Source organism: Cervus canadensis, chromosome 3 (assembly GCF_019320065.1).
Source record: "Cervus canadensis isolate Bull #8, Minnesota chromosome 3, ASM1932006v1, whole genome shotgun sequence".
NCBI classification, from domain to species: Eukaryota; Metazoa; Chordata; class Mammalia; order Artiodactyla; family Cervidae; genus Cervus; species Cervus canadensis.
The window spans coordinates 88079861-88094104 of record NC_057388.1 but is presented as its reverse complement, the minus strand read 5'-3'; the positions used below and the strand labels follow the sequence as shown (position 1 = coordinate 88094104).

At 36.4% G+C, this 14244-nt stretch overlaps 1 protein-coding gene across 3 annotated transcripts in view; it reads left to right on the top strand.

The window, feature by feature from the left end:
- The window catches only part of TNPO3 (transportin 3), a 76074-nt gene that overhangs the window by 4891 nt on the left and 56939 nt on the right, over positions 1–14244 (top strand). The window contains exon 2 of one of the 3 annotated variants that reach the window (XM_043463689.1): positions 8384–8544. The exons of the other annotated variants lie outside the window; for them this stretch is intronic. The gene's annotated coding sequence lies outside the window, so the exon portion shown is untranslated. The remainder of the gene's footprint in view (positions 1–8383; positions 8545–14244) is intronic. 3 annotated transcript variants of the gene reach the window in all.

Below are 14244 nucleotides of genomic sequence, written 5' to 3'. Positions count from 1 at the left end.
TCTCCTGAAGTTTGCTCAAACTCATGTCCATTGAGTCAGTGATGCCATCCAACCATCTCATCCTCTGTTGCCCCCTTCTCCTCCTTCCCTCAGTCTTTCCCAGTGTCAGGGTCTTTTCCAGTGAGTGTGCTCTTAACATCAGGTGGCCACAGTATTGGAGCTTCAGCATCAGTCCTTCCAATGAATATTGAGGGTTGATTTCCTACAGTTTGCCTGTTGACTTCCGCCATGCTTATCCCTTCTTCCCTCCCAGCCCACAGGCAAATTTCAGCTTTCTCAGACCTGCTCAGAGGATTAACACTCACCCATTAGCTTTCTGGGGCTTCCCCGGTGATGTGGTAAAGAATCCACCTGCCGTTGCAGGAGATGCAGGAGACGAAGGTTCAATCCCTGGGTCAGGAAGATCCCCTGGAGTAGGAAATGGCAACACACTCCAGTATTCTTGCCTGGAAAATTCAATGGACAGAGGAGCTTGGTGGGCTACAGTCCATGGGGTCCCAAAGATAACTGAGCGTGTGTGTGTGTGTGCTTTCTAGTTTTCACAGTTTTGTTAATATTGTTCATGTGTGCATTCTCTGTCCTTGTGGGTTCCCTCCCCTTTGAGGGGAAAAAACTTTTTACTCTAACTTTGGAAGGAACCCTCAGGCAAACTGATGTTTCAGTCAGTTTGATTGAGTTAAGAAGTCTTACTTCGTTCTTGAATTTCATCAAAACCTTATTCCTTTCACTGGCCCTTTTCTTTGTTAGGTATTATATTTTTCAACTACTGTCATTCTCCTCTTTCTCCAGTATACCACCATCCCTTCACGTCTGATTTGAAGAACTTGAGCATGTGTATCCAATTGCTTTTGTCTGATCTCAGTGCTCTGCATCTTATTTTCTGAATTCTTAGGAACCTTGATCTTTTGATTATCCTGTGTCTTGCTTATATCCTCGAACTCCCTCTTTACTGGTTCTTTTTGCATCAGCACTCACAAAGCTGTAGTATCTCAAAGAAAAGCAGGTGGGTTTTTTGAGGGGAAGGAGGAGGGAAATGCTACCTTTGTCTGATTTTATGATTGATTTTTTTCTTACCTTTGTGCTTACCTATTACTTTTTCCCAGTCCTGTCTTCAAATGAAGAAATTAACCCATCTTTTCGAAGCCTAGCTTAAATTCTTTCTGTCTAAAGTCTTAATTTTGATTCTCTTCTGCTGAAATTCATTTTTGCCCCTGCCCCAACACCTAAAGCACTTTAATTGTGTTTATCATATTTTTACCTTTTTGAAAACTTGTTTTGTCTGCCCCAGTAGACTGTATATAATATATATATATATAGATTATATATATTATGTATCAGTTTATATAATCTGATATGCATAGTTGAAGGAATAAACCATGATTATTAAATGATCAAGATGCCTGACACACACAGGTTCTTAAGAATGTTCTTGAACGCATAGCTGCTTGTAGCATCTCCAAAGGGGCAGTTGGATGACTCAGATTTGTCTTTATCTATGAATTTCGTTTATTTTTGCTGTGTTTCTCTAACATATCCATGGGTGACTGAAAATAAACAGTATTACTCAGCCTCCTGTGATGTTCTGTTTTCAGTCTTTTGAATTTTTTAAAAGAACAATCTTTATGAGAAAAGTTTTTATTACCCCCATTTTATACTTTGAACGACTTGAGTACAGAAAAGGAGAACTTTTTGCCACAACTATCCTGTCTTGAAATGATCACTAAGTGACATTTTAAACAAAAAGTGTTTTAGTGTAGTAACAAATCATGCTAGTGTAGTATCATAAGGTTTTAATTTTCACTTTGAAATTGATAAAGAATTCCCTTGTGGTTCAGTGGTTAGGACTCTGTGCTTTCACTGCAGAGGGTCCCAGGGTTCAATCTCTGGTTGGGGAGTTAAGATCCCATAAGCCACATGGTGCGCGCCGCCCCCCCCCAAAATCTCCTTTAGTTAAAAACAGAAAATGTGGTAACTAAAATTTTATACCATATAAAGTAGTAGTATATACCATGTAAAGTAGCATCCAAAACTGTATAGTCCCTAAAAAATAGCAAAAAAAATTAAATTGGTAAGGAATAGAATCTACCTGGTTTGTTTCAAAACCACTTTGAATAATAGATGTTTTGAAAAACTATTATCTTTACTTGTCTCAACCCCATACTTTACTAACCTTAGAGCCATTTAGTATAGTTTTAGTGGAACCTAGGGACAATAGACGGAGAAGGCAATAGCACCCCACTCCGGTACTCTTGCCTGGAAAGTCCCATGGACAGAGGAGCCTAGTAGGCTACAGTCCATGGGGTCTTGAAGAGTCAGACAGGACTGAGCGACTTCACTTAAACTTTTCACTTTCATGCACTGGAGAAGGAAATGGCAGCCCACTCCAGTATTCTTGCCTGGAGAATCCCAGGAACGGGAGCCTGATGGGCTGCCATCTATGGGGTTACACAGAGTTGGACACGACTGAAGTGACTTAGCAACAGGGACAATAGATTTGGTATAAAGGTGTAATTTGGATATGGTTCTGCCCACGCAACACATTAGCATCTTTTCTCTCTGAGATTTGTATAAAATAGTCATTTTCAGAAGAATCTACTTTGATGACTCGTAACTTTTTTTCACCAAAATTCTTGGAAACAACTTAGAGCCATGGTTTTCCTTTATGTGATAGGCAGATGTCACTGATATCTTCAGAGTGTTTTAAAAGAAAGAAAATTATTGTGAGACATTTTAAAGGAAACCTATTTAACAATGGACTATTTTGAATACTTAGTTTCCTTTGTTTACCTCTAAGTAACCAAAATGAGTAGAAGGTGTAGTATTGGAAGGAAAGACCATCTCTTTATAGGGCTAATAAACTGTGCTACTCATTTGTTCTAAATTTTTAACTTAGATTAGAAGAAGGAGACTACCTTTATGGAGATAGTCTGTGGATTAGAGGTTATCTCAGAAGTTTCCTAGTTCACTCTAAACTGAAAAGATTGATGAAAAGAATCCAAAGACATAAATCAACTGGAATTGAATCATGCTTTTTTTTTTTTAATTTTTATTGAAATACAGTTGATTTACTACATTGTGTGAATCATGCTTTGATACACTAAGTTGGCATTGGTTTATCACATAGCCTTGAGAATTTTCTTCTAAATATATCTGGAAGGTCATGGAGTATCAGTTTCAAACTTCTTACTTCCTAGTAATTTTCCTCTTTGGAGTTTCTTGATTCTTTTTAGTTCTAAAACCTAGAATCTTTGATTTTTCCCCTAGCAATGTGGTCATTGATTTGATTCACCTGAAAATCTAGACATCTTTTAATGCTTCTGCTCTCATCTTCCAGTCAAGTGACTATTAAACCTGTTTTTGAAAGGCAGACTTTCTAGAAAATAGAAAATGTTCCGGTATGACTTCTCTGGGGTCAGTTAGTTCAGTGAATATAGGAATACTGTATGCTTTGCATTGCTGGAAAGTGGGAGGATATAAGTGGTAAAAACCAAAGACCTTTCTACTGAATATAATAGTGTACTAGTCTGGTTATGTTGTCTAATATGATTGCCATTACCCATATGGCTAATGTGGCTGTTTAAATTTGAGCTAATTTAAATAAAGTTAAAATCAATTCCTTATTTGCATTGTCACATTCCAAGTTTTGGACAGTGCAAATATAGTCATTTCACGTCCTTGTTGTATTGGAGCTTATGAATGAAGATTTGTGATGGTATTTCAGTGGGCATTATAGTCTATTATCTGGTGACATTCATCTGTATTTTGATTAGTTTATTTCTCATCTTCCCAGGCCTTGGACCAGAGTCGATGGTTTGAAACAGAATATAAAATTATAAGGGTGCCACTACATTTTCTAAAAGATATTTATTTGTCTCCACTGGGTCTTAGTTGCAGCACACAGGATCTAGGATCTTTGATCTTCATTGCAGCCTATGGAATCTAGTTCCCTGACCAGGGATTGAACCCAGGCCCTCTGTTTTGGGAGCACAGAGTCTTAGCCACTGGACCACCAGAGAAGTCCTACTGCTACATTTTCTAACTTACCATTTTAACTATTTTTAGGTATATAGGTCAGTGGTATTAGGTACATTCATGTTGTTGTGCAACCATCACCACAGTATGATCAATATAGTTTTATTTCAGTTCAGTTCAGTCGCTTAGTCGTGTCCGACTGTTCGACCCCATGGACTGCAGCACGCCAGGCTTCCCTGTCCATCACCAATTCCTGCAGTTTACTTAAACTCATGTCCATTGAGTCAGTGATGCCATCCAACTATCTCATTCTCTGTCTTTACTAGAATTTTAAATATAATCATATAAAAACAAACATTTCAAAACGTGCTAAATATTAGAAAGTTAATCAGTGCTACAAACTTAGACAGCATATTAAAAAGTAGAGACATCACTTTGCCGACAAGGGTCCATATAGTCAAAGCTGTGGTTTTTCCTGTGGTCACGTACGGATGTGAGTTGGACTCTAAAGAAGGCTGAGCACCGAAAAATTGATGCTTTTGAATTGTGGTGCTGGAGACTTAAGAGTCGCTTGGACAGCAAGGAGATCAAGCCAGTCAATCCTAAAGGCAATCAGTTCTGAATATTCTTTGGAAGGATTGATGCTGAAGCTCCAATAGTTTGCCCACGTAATGTGAATAGCTGACTCACTGGAAAAGACTCTGATGCTGGGAAAGATTGAAGGCAAAAGTAGAAGAGGGTGGCAGAGGATGAGATGTTCGTCCATCACTGACTCGATGGACATGAGTTTGAGCAAACTGGGAGATAGTGAAGGACAGGGAAGCCTTGGGTTCTGTAGTCCATGGGATTGCAAAGAGTGGACATGACTTAGTGACTGAACACCAATCAGTGCTATCTCTAGAATTTTTCATCTTCCCAAACTGAAACTCTGTACCTGTTGAAGAATAATTCTCCATTCCCTCCTCTCTTCAGCTCCTGGTAACCCCATTCTGCTTTTTTTTCTCTATAAATTTAACAACTCCAGGTACCTTATGAATAGAATAATACAGTACAACCATCACCACCATCCATCTCCAGAACTTTTCTCGTATTATAAAACTGAAAAATCTGTACCCATTACACATAGTTAACTGACTCCCCATTTCTCCTCATAGTCCCTGGCAACCACCATTCTGCCTATTGTCTCCATGAACTTGACTACTCTGGGCACCTCATATAAGTAGAATCATACAGTATTTGTCCTTTTGTGACCGACCAGCTTGTTTCACTTAATGCCTTCAGGGTTCATCCATGTTGTAGAATGTGTCAGAATTTCATCCCTTTTTAAGGCTGAATAATAATGTATGTATGTACCACATATTGTTTATCTGTTCATCTGTTGGTACACACTTGGGTACCTTCCACATTTTGGCTATTATGAATAATGCTGTTATGAACACAGGTGTAGAAATATCTTTTGGAATCCCTTCTATTAATTCTTTTGAGTATATCACCAGAAGGGGAGTTGCTGGATTGTATGATAATTCTGTGTTTTTTTTTTTTTTTTAAGGAATTGACACGCTATTTTCTAGATTTTTATAGAATTTTAAACTCTTCCTCCCGCCCCCTTTCTTGGACTACACTGTGTGGCATACAGGATCTTAGTTCCCCAACCAAATAGCCATGCCTCCTACAGTGGAAACTCGGAGTCTTAACTGCTGGACCACTAGAGAAGTCTTATAAGCTCTGTTGAACTTAAAAACAGGTTTAATTCTTAGAAAGTTGAGCTTGCTCAGATTGTCTCTCCTCTATTTCCCTAGCGTGTACCTTGGTACTGAAATATTACCAGAGAGTGTTTTAAACTGGTAAAGTTCTAGAGAGAAGTTTATTTCTGTTTATTGGAAGTTCACAGTACTGCTAATGCGAATAAATTTGTTGTGTTTGGCATGCAGAACCCCTTGAAAGTATCAATTTAATTTTTTCCTCTTTCTGGTTAGACTTCTTAAAATGAAAATATTATGAAATTTGTATTTTTTTTCTTTTGGTAAGAAATTTCTGTTAACAGAGTTTACATGTTTTTTTCACCTTTTTTCCCCAAGCCCATAGCACTCTTCTTTTCAGTTTTTCTCTGTATTAATTGTTACTTGTATTTTCTGTCTCAGCCATTATACATAAGACCCTAAAGCAGAAGAATATACTTAGAACTAGTCCTAAAAAGGTATATATTTTTACATAAGCATTCAGAGTTTTCTAACACTATAATGCATTTTTTATTAAACCTTAAGCTAGATATCTAATATTTCTGTATGATTAAAAAACTTGAATCTTCAGCAGGGTGTTAGTGTAGCTTAGTATGTCTAATAGTACTCTTATTCTTCAGGTTTATATGAGTTGTTATAAAAAAAAACTTGTTCAGATAGGCAGGAATGGAGACCAGTGAGTAAAGGAAATCCATTTCTCATATTTTCGGCTTTTAGGAAACCCTCATATGGGCTGCTCATTTGCTTGAAATGGTTTCAAGCTTGGCATTTTCTACTTTTAAAGCAGGGCTCCCCAGTGTAATTAGTAAGGTCCACAGTGAATTGATTTTCAAGGAATGCATGCTTCAGTCACTCCTAACCCAAGTTGATCTTACAGATCCAGACATCTTTTTTCAGGGCCAGTCTTGAGGGTTAATAGTCACATGTACGGGGGACTGAGGGTTTTTAATTTGGATAGGAATTCTTTATAGTTGTTGGGAAAAAATATTGGCAAAATTTCTCAGTATCATAATATATGTGACCAACAGCTACAGATTTGAGACAAAGTTTATTTTATGACTCAGGACTGTTTGAAAATGCTTGTCCCAGAAACACTGGGATTTAATCAGAAACTGAGGAGACCATAGTGTGCAGTATAGTCATTTGGTCTTATCGAGTCCTCTCATTGAGATCAAGATAGAATGATACATAAGGGCACTATAGTCTTCCAAATTGTCTTGAACAGTGTTTGAGTATTTCTTTTGGAATTTGAGTAGCTTTTGATATTTTAAAGAATTATTTTTAGCCAGGAATCTCTTCCCTCCCATAAGGGAAATAATGTCTTCCTTTTAATTATATGTTCAATTATTATGGGGATGGCTGTGAAAATGTAAATTGACTGAACTTAACTCTATAAATGAGCTTTTTTGCTTCTAGAAAAGTAGTTGTTTATGCAAACATGGGGATTTTATGGTTCTGGGAGCTCACTAAGGGCTTTATGATTATTTTTCACTTAGGCTCTGTGTTTGGAGTTGGGATTTGTTTACTCATTACTGCTGTGGTGGAGGTATTAGCTAAGTTTCATTTCATCATAGTTTCTGTATTTCAGGCCATCTTGCAAAACAAATTATTTTGAAAGATAACAGTTTTAGATAGTGATGGTTCTCTTTTGAGAGCTATAAAATATAAGCTTATAGCTTTTTAATATCCATTCATATCATTTTCTCTCCTCACTGTCTAAGAAAACCATTAGAAAGTAACTTGTGACAGACCTAGCAATATGTCTTAAATTTGTAAAAGTTTCATAACGGATTAGGTACAAAAACTTAAGATAGTTGACTGACTTAAAAAATAAATTACTTTCTCTTTTTCAGGTTAATAAAACTAATTTGTTCTTTACTTGTCTCATGAAAATGATTTTTTCTTGATTTGGGAAATTCTGATTTTCTAGCTCTGTACCATATTGTTACAGGGCATATGTCTAAAATGTTACATTGTCTGGTTGGCAGTGTTTTAAGGGTTCTTTTTGCTGTACTCATACCTAGTCTTCCTCTCCTTCCAGTATACTGTAAACAGTTTATAAATGTATTATTCATTAATTGAACTGCTTTTAAAAAGTACAAAAATCTGACACATTTATGCTTACTTTTCAAATCCCTTTGAAATATTTGTTTTTTTTTTCCCCATTGAAATATCTTTATTTCCAGAATTTCTATTTGCTAGAGCTTTTCTGTTTTCAGGGAAGTATTCTGAGTAATTCTACTTAATTTGAGCAGTTTTTATATAGAATTAACTAGCAGCTCTAATCTGCTTCTGATTTTTGGCAGCTAATGAATCCTTAGGCCCCTATCTGGGTGTGGACTTGGCATTGTTAAGGGTCTGCTCATTGATTTCTGTTGATTCAGCAGTTTCTGTTGATAACAGCAGAACTGTTATTGTAGAAATGAGTCTTGGAGCAGTCGTGACTGTTAAAGACAAAAAGGGCAAGTACTTTTAGGATCTGCTGAGTAGTATAATGAAAGACTTGGAGCATGTTAGTCAAAGGATTGCTGGGCCATCCCCTGTTTCATATTCATCACATAGTCATGGAAATATCTTTTGAAAAGACTGATATAAAGGCCTGTTCTGCTACTGCTTTGTGAAATGGAAGATTGGAATTAGTTGCTTAAATGGAAAATGTTCTCTTGTTGCAGCCTCTTTGAAATGTGCTGCTAGTGGGAGCTGCAGCTTCCTCCTGCTGACTCTGAGCCCCAGGCTTCGGTTGAGATGGTCCTTTCAGAAATGTGGAGCTTAGTTCAAGCCTGGATTTCAGTGGGTAGCACCTGGCATCTGTGGCTAGAAAGTCCTATGAAGTGTAAGTGCTTTATTCTCTCCTTGTAAAGAATCCCTTTTCCTTTCTTCTTTCTGCAGCTTAGCAGAGGGGAAGAGCAGTGAGCAGTGTACTTATAGGGTCTACTGTATCAGGATGGTTGTGTTTTCTTAATGATTCAGTGATTAAAACAAGATTGCTTGTTGTTTGGATGCCAACAGTTTTTAAACCCTCCTGGAATTCAAAATAAAGGGACAAATTATGATCTCTTAATATATAGTACTGGCAGTATCATCCTGGGTAATTTTTCACTGACAGTTTACTTAGAAGATTGTGATATTCAAGTTTCCCAGGTTTCTTTAGAGGTCACTCTTGTCTTTTATTCTTATTCCAAAGAACAAATATTTGAAAAGAGAGGCACCATTGACCAGTGGGTGGGGCAGCATCAAGATAAATAAGGATGCTTGAAATGAGAAGACAGTTCTTTTTTCACTTTGGTTCCACTTGACACATTTACACAAGGAGCAGTATCAGAATTTTCTAAGACTGATTCTTCATAGAATTGTCCTAGGAAATACATATAGCTGCCATCTTATTTTAGTTTAGTTAAAAAACAAAAAAACTATGATAACAATAAGCATTAGAAGATGCAGATTTTATATTTAGTTTAGTTGCCTCAGATTACCTGCTTTTCTCTCTCTCTTTTTTTTTCTATTACAGAAATACTGATAGTATTCAAAGTAAGGTAATTCTAGAAAAGATTCCCATTTAGGGAAGACTTTTTAAGTTTTCCTTCGCTGAGATTTTCCTGAGATTCTTAAATCTTCAGATTTTGGCTAGGAAAATACTGAGCTTCATTTCATTGCTAAAGCAAAATATATATTGAAAACAAAACCAAACCAAGGCTCCATACGAGAAAGGCAAGCAGAGTTCAGCAAATGAGGACTCTGAATGAAAAACATCTCATCCTTTCACGACCCTTGTTTTCTTTATCTGGAAAGAACTGGTTTGCTTGTTTTCTTTTGCTCTCTCACTTTCTAAACATTGTGGATTCTGTTCTTAACAGATTACTCCCAATCCAGTAAGTATCCCAGCTACCTAGCAAAAGAATAAGCTTTGTGTTGGGGAGGTCAAAGAGATGTTATAGATTTATGAGATGATAGTATCTTGTCATTTGCTTCATATTTAGTCATTTAACATGTGCGTGTATGCTTTATGTCGAACGATTTATGACCCTGTGTGCCATAGCCTGCCAGGCCCTTCTAACCATGGGATTTTTCAGGCAAGAGGGCTGAAGTGGGCTGCCATTTCCTACTCCACGGGATCTTCCTGACCCAGGGATTGAAACTTGCATCTTCTGCATTGGCAGGGATTCTTTACCACTGAGCCACTTGGGAAGCCCCTGATTTAATATATATTTCTTTATATTGCTCTATGGCTAGGGAATTTTTGAAAAATGCAGAAATAATTAAGGTTGTTTTTTCCTTTCTAATCTATTAGAAAAGATGAACAAAGCCCAAATAATTACAATATAAAATACTACAACTGAACTGTTGCAGTCAAGGGTACCTCAGTAGTAAGGAAAAAGGATTTCTCCTCCAGTATTTTTCTTTATCTCTGGCTTTCATGAGTTTGAATATGATGTGTTTAGCATTTGTTTGTTTGGGAGAGTTGGGGATAGGATCATTCCCTGTTGTCCTCATCTGCAGTACAGTCTTCAGCACCTCCAGTGTCCGTGTTCTCATTGGTGGGGCTTTCTCAGTGATTCTGTCATCCCCTATGGCATTCACGCTCTGTCTTGCATCTGGTGGGTCTTGTGCAGGATAAATTTTTTTACCCTTCCTTCAGTGGTAGGAGACCTCTGTGGTGGTAGTAGTATTATAGTATGACAGACCTTGTGCCTTGCCCTGTAGGGTGGAGGAGGGGTTTCTTCTGTTAACCTTGGTATAATGCAGTGGGTCTTACTTAATGTGTGCCTTGGGGGGTGGGGTGTGTGACATGGTTTGCTGCCCCTCTGATACCAATTAAGACTTTTATTCATTAGAGGAGAAGGGTCTAGTCAGAGCTTTTTGTATCCTTTCTGCAGTTGTGGCTACTCCTGTCCTCTAGGACTGTACCAGCAAAGAGGTTTTCTCTGGTCTCCTGCTCTACCCCTGTTCTTTCTCCTGAGTATTTGGTGGAGTTGCGTGGATAAGAGCCTGTGGGTGGTGTGAATTCCCCCTGAGTCTCAGGGGTTTTATAGTTCATACTAGCCCACCCTCAGTCTTTATCCGTTGTTAATAATTTTAATTGAACTTTTATTACCTGGTTGTCTGGTGTTCCACATCTCTCTTCTTTGTCCTGCCACAGTTGAACCAACACTTGTCTTCTGTCTCCTTGGAGAGGTGTCTTTAATTTTTAGTTTACTTGCTCGTCCTGGGACCTGAGCTTCCTGATCATTTAAGAAAAGTTACTATGTCGCTTGATTTTATTTATTGTTAGCTGGAAAGCAGTATTCTTTTCAACTTTCTACATCTTAGGTGGATGTTGAATTCCACTCAGGCATATAGATTCATTTATTTTAAACCCCACAAGATACTGTTGTTTTATATAGTCAGTGTTCACAGATATTTACTCACATACTTAGCCTTTCCATTATTATTATTCATTGCTTCCTAATTTCCATGTTTCAATCCAGAATTATTTTCTTTCTGCTTGAAGAACACCCTTTAGTTTTAGTATTTTCTTCTTTCTTCTATTAGTAATGAACTCTTTCCTGTCTTTTTATTTTTTCTTTTAGTCTCAAAGTGTCTAAATTTTGTTGCATTTTAGAAGGAGTCTTTTGCTGGGTATAAGTAACCAACTGACAGTTATTTTCTTTCAGTACTTTGAAGATACTTGATTCCCATTTTTTATGTTAGCAAGTCAGCTATCGGTCTAATTAACTGTTGCTTTAAAGGTAATACATATCTTTTTCTCCGGCCTTTAAGATTTTCCTGTTTGTCTTTAGCAGTTTTTTAGCAGTGTTATTTGATGTGCTTAGGGTTTACAGAGCTTCTTAAACTGTGGCTTGCTGTCTTTTATCAGTTTGGAAATTCCTCAGCCATTATCTTTAAATAGTGGCTCCCCCCCCTTTTTTTGTTTTTCTTCTGAGGTTTCAGTTATATGTTTGTTAGATTTTTTCACTTATATCCCATATGTCACTTACATTCTTCCCCTTCTTTACCTTCTATCCTTTTTTGAATTTTTACTTCAGGTCTTGTTTTTCTATGACCTATTTTCTAGCATAGTAATCTTTTTTCTGTTGTCTAATTTGCTGTTTAACCCTTTCAATTGGATCCTAATTTCAGTTAACATATTTTTCAATTCTACTATTTCCCTTTGATTCTTTTTTTTTTTAAGAGTCTATTTCTTAATGGAAATTACAAATATCGAATTTTCTTAAATATGTTAACCAGCTACTTAATTTTTCCCAACTGTTTATTTTGAAAATTCATAACTTGAAAGAATTGTATTGTGAACACTGATTCATAATAAGCTCTCTCCTCAAACTGCCTGTTCCCATTTGCTTTTTCTCTGTTTCTTTTTCTCCCTTTTGGAATCTTTCAGAAGTAAATTGCAGATTTTATAATTCTGTATCCCTAAACACTTTTGCATATTGTTTGTAAGAACAAAGACATTCTACTAAACTAAAATCATTGTCATATTAAAGAAATTGAACATTGATCTACAATTATGTTATCAAATACATAATCCATATTCAAATTTCCTAGTTGTTTGACAGATTCTTTGCTTTTTAAACATTTTATTTTCCCTAATCCAGGATCCACTGAAGGATAATGCATTGTTTTTAGTTGTTATATCACTTTAATTTCCTGTTTTTTAAAAAATGATAGTGATATTAAAAAACAAATTCAGGCCCATTTTGTCTTTGTTCTTAATATGACCCACTCACTATTTTGTCTCATTGTTTTCTCATGATAGTGTTTAGCTTAAGCAGTTTTTGGAAGAATCCTGTGTGAATGAAAAATTGTTGTTTTCAGCAGTGAAAGTGAATCACATTGACTCACTTAAAATCTGTTTGTCTCATTACTGGTGATACTAAATTTTATCATTTTGATTGAGATATCACAGTTATTTTAGTTCTCATTTGATAATTCTGTTATCTAGGTAAGTTATTTTCTATTGTCTGTTTCCACCCCCAACCCCCTCTTTTGCTTTTATTTGATAAATAACTGGATATATTGTTTATGAAAAGTTGAGATAATCAGTGATGTTTTTCTCCTGAGGTAATTTCTTTTGTTTCTGACAGGATTTTATCATAGGTCCAGATTCCTTTAGTCTAAAAAGCCCTTAGATTTTGATAGGGATTGCATTGAATCTTCCCTGTAGTTCAGATGGTAAAGTATCTGCTTAGAGTGCAGGAGACCTGGGTTCGATCCCTGGGTCAGGAAGATCCTCTGGAGAAGGGAATGGCAATCCAGTCCAGTATTCTTGCCTGGAGAATCCCATGGACAGAGGAGCCTGGAGGGCTACAGTCCATGGGGTTGCAAAGAGTCAGACACGACTGAGCCACTGACGCTGCTGCTGCTGCACTGAACCTTAGGGAGCTTTGGCTAGTTTTAACAACCGTAGGAAGTCTTCATTTATTAGTGTCTTCTAATTTCTTTCACAAATATTTTGTAGTTTTCAGTGTAACAACTTGCTTTATTTCTGAATATTTTGTTCTTTTTGGAAGCTCTTGTATATGTGGTTGTTTTCTTAATTTCCTCTGCAGCTTATTTATTGTCAGTATTAAAAACAACTGATTTAGGGGTGTTGACTTTATATTTTGCAACTTTGCTGAATTTCTTTATTATTTTTAATAGGTTTGTGGGGAATCTTGAGTATTATCTACATAAAAGATCATGTCATATGTTAGCAATGATCGTTTTACCTCTTGTCGTCCAGTTGGAATGCCTTTTGTTTCATTTTCTTGTCTAACAGCTCTGGCTAAGAACTTCCAGTACTGTGATGAATAGAAGTGGGCATCTTTTTTTTGTCCCTGAGTTTTTTAAAGTTTTTTTTTTAAGAGTTTTGAGAAGTTTTCAGTCTTTGAACATCAAAATGATGTTCATTGTGGGTTTTTCATATGTAGTCTTTATTATGTTGTGACAGTTTCCTTCTTTAATATACTGTTGAATTCGGTTTGCTACTATTTTTTTCTTTTTTTGCATCAGTATTCCTAAGGGGTATTATTGATTTGTAAGGGTTTTTTTTTTTTCCCTTGTAGTATCTTTGTCTGGCTTTGGTATCAAGGTAATGGTGGCCTCATAGAATGAATTGGGAAGTGTTTCCTCTCTTTTTCAGTTTTTGGAGTGAATTTGAGAACGATTGGTGTTAATTCTTTAAATGTTTGGTACAATTTACCAATAAAGTCATCTGGGCTTTTCTTTGTTGGAAAGTTTAGATTACTGATTCATTCTGTTCACTGATTATAGTAATATAGTCTATACAGATTTTCTGTTTCTTCTTGATTCAGTCTTGGTACATTGTATATTTCTAGGAATTTGTCCATTTCATCTGGATTATGCAGCTTGTTAGTGTACAGTTCATAGTATTTCTTATACTCTTTTTTATTCCTGTAAAATTAGTAGTAATGTCTTTACCTTCGTTTCATTTCTTTTTTCTTAGTTAAAATCTAGCTAAAGGTCTTCCCAGGTGGCTCAGACAGTAAAAAATTCACCTGTAATGCAGGAGACCTGGGTTTGATCTCTTGGTCTGAAT